The sequence below is a fragment of the Vombatus ursinus genome, unplaced genomic scaffold (assembly GCF_900497805.2).
Source record: "Vombatus ursinus unplaced genomic scaffold, bare-nosed wombat genome assembly UNPS02014832.1, whole genome shotgun sequence".
Lineage (NCBI taxonomy): Eukaryota > Metazoa > Chordata > Mammalia > Diprotodontia > Vombatidae > Vombatus > Vombatus ursinus.
Genome location: NW_020954610.1, coordinates 19,576,157 through 19,586,586, shown reverse-complemented (window position 1 = coordinate 19,586,586; position 10,430 = coordinate 19,576,157).

Below are 10,430 nucleotides of genomic sequence, written 5' to 3'. Positions count from 1 at the left end.
ATTTACTCTTTACAGGGACCAGACCTTGTGCTGGGATTTTTCTTATGATTTTATTGGATTGTCCCAGGAGGATCCCTGTTGTGCCCCTACTCTTACTTATTTTTACCCTGCACTTTGTTCACCCTGAGGCACTATTTTTATCTCTTTGGTAGGGGAAAATCTTGAGAGCTTGGATTTTTTTTTTTTTTACCTACTCTGCCATCTTTCCAGAATTCTCTATCCATAATAATTTTTAACTCTGTTTTTGGCTATAAGAAAGCAAGATAAGATCAAAAAGGGTTACTATTTCAGTGATTTCACAGGGTGGAGAGAGGAGAGGCAAGAATTCTACTTAGGCATGTAAGTTTCCTAATAAGCTTTCTTTTATCATTTCATTTCTATTTCAATTTACCAAACATTTTTCTTCACTCTTATCATTTTTTAGGTACTTTCTCCCTCCCATTATTTACTACTCACATAACATTTGATCCGTGTTTTCTTTTGCTCATTATCATGGTCATTATTCTTCATTACAGATATGATTATGGGAGAGCTCTAACCATATTTACTTTTCAAAGTGGATACTATGAAGCCAGGCTTTTAGTATTTGGATTACAACTGAAAAACTGATCAAGTTTTTTTTTCAGTTTAATAAAATGCAATAATGTGCCATCTTGACTGATGTGAATTGTACTTTTAAAATTTGTCTAAATTTTTCTTCATTAAAATACTTTTTTATATTAAAAAAAAAAGAAAGCAAGGTAAGGACCCTACACTGTAATAATGATTTAAAGTCTGAAGACCTGAGTTTAAAAGCTCAGCTTTGCTAATTACTGGATGTATGTCCTTTAGCAAGTCCCTCAACCATTCTTGGCCTCATTTTCCTCATCTATAAAATGAGGGAGTCAAACTAAATGACCTCTAAAGACTCCTTACAACCCTAAATCTATGTCCCTACGATTGGGAGAGCGCAGGGAGGGATGAGTCTTCTGTGTTATACAGATTTTCAACAAGAGAGGACTGATTGAGTTCAATAAAACAAGCCCCAACCACAAATGACAATAGCTTTTAATTACAGGGAGATTTTTGGGAGGAAGGGGACCAGACCTGTGATTTTATTAAGAAACTCCCCACAAGGAAAGTCCTCTTAAAGCAGATCTGTAACTACTCTACAGATAGGTGATGAAGTGGATAGAGGATGGGCCCTGGAGTCAAGAAGACTCATCTTTGTGAGTTCAAATCTGACTTCAGACACTTAATATCTGTATGACCCTAGGCAAATCACTTACCCTGTTTGCTTCAGTTACCTTATCTGCAAAAGAGCTAGAGAAAGAAATGGCAAATTACTCCAGTATCTCTGCCAAGAAAACCAAAACTCCTCAAAAGGGGTCATGAAGAGTCAGACACAGCTAAAATGACTATACAACACTTTACAACTTACAGTCTTAGAGAGTTGCCACACTGAGAGGTTGAAGGACTTTCCCAGAGTCACACAACTAGTAGGTGTCAAAGGCCAGACTTGAAACTATACCTTCCTGGGACCAAAGCTTCTTTCTATCTGCTACACAATACTGTCTCTCTCATACATACATTCTACCTTATAATTCAGAAAGTATTTTCCTCACAACAACCTGTAAAGTAACTAGAATTAGTCACCCCCATTTTATAGGTAAAGAAAATGAGAGTTAGAGAGTTAATGTGACTTGCCTATGATCAGTTGGCTAGTAAGTGGCACAGCCAGGCCCTCTGACTCCTTTTCAGGCCACTTCTACCACACCAGGAGGTATAGCATAGAATTAGGACTAGTGTTTTACATGATTGCCTATGTGTAAACTAAATCAGATTACTTACCTTCTCAGGTGGGAGGGAGGTAGTGGAGTGAGGAAGGGATAGAATTTGTAACTCCAATTTAAAAAAAAAATGTTCAAAATTGTTTTAATCTGGGAAAAATAAAATATTATAAAATGGAATTAGGACTGGGCACCACTCCTCAATGTATTCTCCAATCATAGTAATAAGTAGGAGTAATAAGCAGGAGAGGGGAAAGAGAGCTGTATATAATAGTTCTTAATCTGGAAGGTATCTTGGAGTTCATTTAAATCAGTTACCTCATTTTGCAGATGAATAAATTGGAGGCCAGAAACTCAAAGTAACTTCCCCAAGGTCACATAGATTTAAGTACCAGAGGCAGGATTTGAGTATATCTTCTGACCCCAAAGCCAGTGTTCTTTCCTCTATGTCATTGTATCCTAAATTAGTATCTAGTTCCAAGCCAATAGGTGAAGTTTTCCTAATCTCTAGTTTCTGAATACAGATAAATATTTTTGTTAAGCTTCATTTTGCAAAACCTTAACATAAATCTTAAACCAAAATTGTGGAAGTTTTAATGACCTCTAACTTGTAACTAAATAAAAGCAAAAAAACAAAAATCTAGGCAGGTTTTCCATGACAATGCTTAATACAAATAAAACTAATTTGACTTCTTAACCCTAGGAACCCAGCAACTCTGGATATCTGATGCCTTGAAGAAAATATGTTATCAACACATGGCTTAAGAACACAAGAATCACCACACTGAATCAGATACCCATTGGTCCACTTAGCTCAGTATTCTTTCTCAAGGGATGATAGCGTAGGCTCGGTAAGCAAATAGTTGTTATCCATATCAGTAATCTCCAATGGTTAGGTTTGTATATTAAAAAAAAAACTATCCCCATTTTCCTGTAATAATCTATTATTGCTCTTATACTCATGAATTGATTGATCTAAATCATTTTTGAAATAACTTATTTCCATTCTATGTCACCTCTGGTGCTAATCGCTAGCCATTGTGTAAAGTAATCTTCTTCCTTTTATCAAAGGACACTAGGTTTGTGGATCTTGAGCCAGAAGAGACCTCAGAGGCCATCTAGTTCAACTACCTCATTTTATAATGAGACTGAGGCCCAGAGAGGTTAAATTACTTGCCCAAGGATGCACAGGTTATAGGATCACAGAACTAGAGTTAGATTGGAACTCAAAGGTCATTAGTCCAATCTCCTATTTTTTAGTGCTGTAGACATATTTATTAAATTGGTATTGTTCAGTTGATAAGTATTTATCTACATACCTATTTTTCTTTTAAAATGTTATTTTATGAGCATTTATTGTATCTCTTCACTTCCCTCCACTTGACCAATAAAAACAAAAAATAAAACCGTTATAACAAAAATGCATAGTTCAGCAAAACAAATTCCCACATTAGCTATGTCAAAAAAATGTGCCTTAAATTCATCACCTCTCTGGCAGGAAGTGAGTGGTGAGTTTCATATTTTGTCCTCTGGATTAATACCAACCCCTTTCTTTTATAGATGAGGAAACAATGACCCAATGAGATAAAGTGATTTACTTCTTCCAGGATACAAAGTTTTAATATACCAGGATATTGTGTTTTTTCCAGATTCCTTCTATGGTAGGCTCTTAATCAGGCTCTTCCATTGGGCAGCTATAGTGCTGGGTCAGGAGTCAGAAAGATCTGAGTTCAAATCTTGCCTCAGATGCTTAAGAGCCATGTCACTTACTGGGCAAGTCACTTACTTTCTGCCTCAGTTTCCTCAAATGTAAAATGGGAATAAGTATAGTGTCTATCTCCCAAACTCAAATAAGATAATATTTGTAAAATACTTAGCACAATGCCTGGTACATTAATAAATACTTATCCCTTTCCCCTTCCCCCATTAAGTCACAGTTGAAAAAGAAGGAAAGCATCCTGAGGCCTAGTTTCACAGATAGAAAACATTAACAAGGACTGCGGCCCTGGGGCATTTGTCTGGACCATTGACCAAGTATCCCTGGGGCTGATGTGGCACCCAGAATTTGATGGGGGATTAAAGTAATCATAGGAAAGGGTTTAGTGATCTTCCAACACGACAAGGACCTCATTTTTATGTAGGCTGCTGACATCAGAAGGGGACAGAAGCTCAGCCAGTGAAAAGTTCTCTCAGCTTGTTTTGAGCAGAAGCAGTGAAGGCCTGAAGGTCTGGATAGCAGACCCAGGCAATTCATCAATCTCCCTGCTTCCAGGAGCATGCACAGATTTGACTGGCAAGGGCCCTAGCCAATTATTTGCTTCGTATTAGTTGTCTTCAGAAACCTAGGAATTGTCCATGAGAAACCACGCTATTCCAATATGGTTTGCAAAGAATGTCATAAAATCTGGTGACCAAGGGCCCAATACTATATAAGTAAGAACACAGAAGGTGGAATTGACTGAGGGCAGGCAAAAGAGAGATGTTCTGAAAGTATGGGAACTATAGATCTGGGTAGTGAAGAATGGGGTAAAGGAGACTCGTGGCCAACCACTCAGCATACACACTAGTACAAAAATATCGGGACAAATAGAGAAAGGAGGAGGAAGGGTCTATACATGCACTTATGACCACATTCAAACAACTGCTCAAATGACTCCATCAGTTTGGAGAGACAAGCTGGGACTGATGCGGTGTTCAAATTTTGTGAGGAAATAAAAGCAATCATGGGAAAGAGGTCAGGACTCTTGTGATCTGGCAAGATTCTCATATTCACTTGGATTGCTGCCTTTGGGACTAAGGAACTAGGGAGAAGTGGGAGCCACACCCTATATCCTTGATTGCTAGTATTCCTATATCATTTGATGATCTTAATAAAAATATAATTAGCAAAATTCTAATCTGAGACTCATTTTCTCTGAATCTTTAACCTGAAGTTCCTCAGGACTACCTCATCTTATCTTTATAATTCTATTGACTTCAACCTGATCTCCTGTCTCCTTTCATCCTCCCAGACCAGAGTCATTAATTTTCTATTTTAGGATGCTTTGATTCAGTAGTACCTCTAGTGTCCTGATACTCTTTGCTGTCTTTCTCTACATTTTCTATAGCTCCATTATGCTTTTCATAAGAATTAAATGGACTTTCACATAGTATTCCCTTAAATTTATGAGTCTCATTTTGAGAAGGGCTCTTAAGTTTCTCAAACTGAATCTGAGATGCTATCAATACCCAGGGCAAGAAAAGGAGATGCCTGGGTAATTTGTTCTTGGAAATTAACTCTCCATATCAGATGTGTTATGATGTTCTGTTCATCTAATGGAACCTGCCTATGTCAGGACCCCCCCCCAAAAAAAGTAATTACAGCAACCCAGGCAGGATGGGACCAAAGAGAGTAATTTTTAATTCTGAAGGAGAGAGTGCTCACTACTTTACTTCCCAGTGGAGATGATTACAAAGCAGCGATAGTTTCTGAAAGCCATCAATTAATTCAAAATATGACTCCATAAAGGGGTCCTTTAATAACAAATTCCAAGTCCTTGGCTTTGATATCAGATATGGGGATAGTTAAGGTACTAATAGCAATTGTTGATCGAAAGATGGGGAGAGAAAAAAGCAAACTCAATCATGCCCAGGTTGTATTTCCTTTCAGGATTTCACAATGGTTGATTATTATCTAGGGAGTGGTATGGTAGGGTGGATTGTTAGAGTAGTACAACAAAATTAAACTTCTCACAGGTGCCAACAATTTCCAGATTTAATTCTAATTACACTTGACAGAGTATCAGTCCATATTTCTTCACACAAAAGACTGGTTGGATTATTTTAATTTATGAGCAACAGTGACTCTTAATCCAGAAATATACCCAGCTAAAAAAGAATATAGTAACCAAATGGTAACGTCACCATCAGGACAATTTGAAACTTAATTGATCTTTTTTTCTTTTTCTTTTTTTTTTTTTAGTGAAGGGGATAGAGACGAATGAGAAAGGAACTGAGGTGGTGGCTACAGAGAAGGAATAGAATAACATGCTGCAGTTATTGATAACATTGTGATCCTTATATTAGAGACACTTTTGTGACACAAAAGGTCCAGGTACACTTTAGGAGGTGGGGAATTTTCCACTTCTAGGTTCATAGCCACAAAGAGACCTGGCGAAAATATATTCATAGTACCAAGTAATTAATAAGATTGACTCCCCTACTGGAATTGTGTAGTTCACAATAACACAGAAAAGATTTATCAAAAGAAAGAAAACAGAATAGATCCTTGAACTTGCAACCACAAGTCTCAAAGATGTATATAAGTTCCCAGAATATCATTCTAAATATGAGGGCTCCTCTGTCAAGGATCATCTATTTTGTCCTACTGATCCCTATCACTTGAGGGGGTATCTGTATTTCTCCCCTTCCCTCCTCTCCTCTTCTCTCACCTCTCCTCCCTTCCTCTCCTCTCCCCCCACCTCCAACTTCCAGCCATTTGTAGTAGAATTGATACCTACTTAACCATTTCCTCAGGTTTATAAAGTGTAGCTCTCTAATAATCTTTTGATACTCTTTCTGGGACGCAAAATGCAGGCAAAGTCTCTATGGCATTTCTTTTCTCCCTTAGTTGCCTTCACACCTTTGTCATGGTATGGCACATAGTTACCCACCTCTTTGAATTCTTCCCTGGTGATAGATGGGGGGAGTTGAGCTTTGTCATGAAGGATCAAATATATGGCTCTGAAGATAAGTCTGCAGGACATATCTGTACCACAAAACTTTTTTTTTCTGGGATACGTAATCTATGTCCTGGCCTCAAAGCTTTGGAGGTCCTAATAGTAGACCACACAAACCGCCCCCCCCCCCAGGAAAATAGACATAATTACATGAACTCTCTTTGAAAGCCCTCCTCAGAGCACAGTAGCCTGGCCACACACTGAAACACCAAGAAAGGTAGGAAGAAGAAACCCAAGACTACCACAGATGAGCCACTGCAATCTTCTGTGAACCTTACCTAAATTTCTAATCTCTTCCTCCTCTCTCTCTCTCATGCACCATGTTATAACTTCCACAAGGAATGGGCCAGTCTGACTGGGGTGCTGGAGGTAGGGTTAAGCTTGCTTAGCTGTTGAATACCTATTGGATCAATGCAGATACTCCAGTGTTCACTCTGGGGACATTGCCTCACTTGAGCCCTTAAATCCCTGGAATCATTGCTAATATCTTGATGATCATTTCCAGTACACAGAACCAGTGGGACTCCTCTGCCCCATGCTTGTTGCTAATATCTCATTCTCCAGCTCTCCCTTTCTCTTCTTTACTCTCCACCCAGCACTTATTCTAATGTTCATCTTCAGGATAAAATATGATTTATATTATATGTAATAAAAGTCCCTACATCTGTAAGTGATACATCAAATACATTGTTTCTACCTGGAATGTATAAACTTGTATTCTGATCTAGGGGAACAATTTTCAAGTATATATGTGTGTGTGTGTGTGTGTGTGTGTGTGTGTGTGTGTGTGTGTGTGTTTGTGTGTTCCACATTTCCATTGCTAGTTTGAATATAGAATCACATCTGGTAGTTTACTGTTATATTTGCCTTGGGGCCAGAAGATGTCTACAGGTCAATGCTGAAGGTAAGGTAAAATTGTGCTTGAATTAATTTGGAAACTTAAAATGGCCCCCTTATTTCTGAGTAGCCACAAAACTACAGAGCAGAATTTATCAGTCTATTTTTGTGCCATGGACTCCTTTGGCAGTCTGGTGAAAACTATCTACCTCTGCTCAGAAGGATATTTTAAATGCATAAAATAAAATGCATTGTAAATGAAACCAATTATATTGGAAAAACAGTTATCAAAATATATTATTTTAAGTCCATGAACCCCATATTAAAAATCCCTGCTCCAAAGTACTCCTCTCTTCCCCTGCAAAGATCAAACAAAGTGGCAAGTAAACCAGTGGTCAAGTTTCTTAAAATAACTAGAACCATAAATCCTTCTCCAGAGAGATGAAAAAGAGCACCTATGTTTTTAAGCAATCTTGGAAATTGGTTTGATCATCTTATAGATTAGTAGATATCTTTCTACACAGGCCTAAAGCTGTAGTGAACTACGAAGGGGAAAATATTCTTTGGAAAGTAAATATTTCTAACCATGAATTAATTTACCATTTCTAGGATGAATCATTTGGGACCTAGAAGAATAGACCCAGGAGGGTAACAAAAGAAGTTAATAATCCTATTGTGGATAAATATGTTATTTCCAAATGTGAATCATTTTTGAGCCTCCCATCACCTGACAAAGGCCTAAAACCAGGATTGGCCAATCAGGAGAAAGATATTTTTGGCCACTCTGAGTTTTACCTACCATTATGCTTTGTGTGCTCTGGCATAACAGACATGCTTTCTTTGCTTTCTGAGTGAACCCAAAATGTCCCTGTGTCATCAACTATAAGGCCAGATGAAGCTGACTAGGAGCATTCTTCTGTTTATGGAGACCAAGGACAAGGTGCCTTGATGGAACGCTATCTTGAATAATGGGACTTTTCTTATTTTGGTATTTTATGGACATATGCTATGCTACATTATGATATGTGTGTGTGCGTGTGTGTGTGTGTGTGTATGTATATATATATACATACATACACACACACACACATATATATATATATAGTCATGTTAATGATAAAAGAAACACAGACATCCTGGATCTATAATTTCAATTGACACCTTGACATTCTCTTATCTTATTGTATTTATAACATATCCTATTAAGAAATTCCTTTCTCATATTATGGTTAAACATATATGGAGATTATAATTTTGAGTTGACACAGGCATCCTGAGTTGGGATTGCTCTAAGTATATAAAGGGTCTCCTTCAGCTTGTTTACCTGTGAGTTCAGAATTATTTTCTGACTCCATCATGCATGATTCTCTGGCTTAATGAGAATAAATAAGTATGTTATAGCACATATACATCCTGATCGTGTTTGTTCCTTGTTCAAACTTTGGTAAGGTGAATCCCACTTTGTTTGTTATTGAACAAACCTTTGGTAAGGGGGAACCCCCATTCCTTATGTTCTTTGGACAAACCTTCAGCTAGGCAGGACCCCCTTCTGTTTGTTCTTGGGACAAATCTTCAGTTAAGGGGGAAACTGATTCTGTTTGCTTCTATGGACAAAACCTTTGGTAAGTGGTTGACAGTTTTTGGTGCCTTGACAGATGGAACTGCTGAAGCAGGGAGACAAGGCCCCCCCCCCCCCAGCCCCGACAATACTAGTGACTTGGGGCCACAGTATCATTTTTTTCCCTGGAGTCTTAGCTTTTCCAGGTGTATAGATGAGTCTTTTTACTCCCAGCTCTCATTCTCTGACTCCCATGGGTTTGGTTGAAGTCCACAATTCTCTAAGACAGTTTTGAGCACAGGGATCGCTTTGGTTTTATTTTCTTGGTCTTCTTTGGTAAAGGATCCTTTCATTTTTGACCAGTTTAAATTGGTTTATCTTAAAAACAAATTAAGCTTAAAGGCTAATAAGATGCCTAGACTAAAGTGGGAAAGTTAGTGTACTGAAAATGGCAGAGCCAGAATCAGAAGTGTTTTAAAGCTGGCAAAAGCCTCTTCAGTTTCAGCACCCTTTCCCCAGTGCAGTTTAATCCCCTTCCCTCTCCCCTCTCCCTTAAAGGCTATGGTCCTGATAGGCACTCAGATCCCTGAACTTAACTTCATAGGGACCTGCCCCTTTAAATCCTCAGGGGCACTCTGAAGAAGGCCTACAAGATTGAGTCCCCATCTACTCTTGCTCTCTTTGCCCCTTTTGACTAAGGAATTTTGTGATAACTAGAAACTTAGTTTGTTATACTATTTTGGGAATTTATTTATGTTACTGAAGGACATTTTACACCAACTTAGTTTGATAAATTCCCATTTTAAAGGTTTATCTTTGCTTTGAGATGGAAGAGAGAGATCTATCATTTTAGAAGTTTCCAACCAATTTTCTTCATAATAGTTTAGTGATTATTCCTCTTAACATCAGGATAAATTTTAAACCATTTTTTAAAAGGGGAAATATTTTTTGAAAGAAATGTAAATGTATGCGATTTTTAGAAGGCCTGCTAAATTTTCATTTGCAAGATAATTTATTGCTAAATTATCATAATGAACTGTAAAACAGAAGAGATCTTGCTGTTTTGATCTGAATGTGTAGTCATCCTATAGCCTAAGCAAGAGTTAAATTAGTTTTGAACTTATCATACGTACAAGATTCTATTCCTGAAGTATCTCATTCTTCCAGAGTGAGTATAATTAGAAAAGGATAAGTAAGATTGTAAAACAAGGCTGTAGATCTATCAAGTTGTGAGGTTAGTCAGGAACCTCTTTGTTTTGTTTAAGCTGGGATAGGATTCCAGTACAGGAATCGGGGTCAGGATATCCTATCCCTGGCTTATTTTCATGACTACATAACAAATCTACAAATACAAGCAGCATGATCAGAGAGATACCTGGAAAAACTACATCTATATTAAGAGATAAAATAACACAGGGACTTTATGAGAAACACTTGTTTAACTAGTAAAAGTGAAAGCTTTCTTTTTTTATTCCTCATGGGTTGGGAAAAGTGGGAGAGAGAGAAAATATATGCTTGTTAATCACAACTGACGATAGGAAGAAGTAA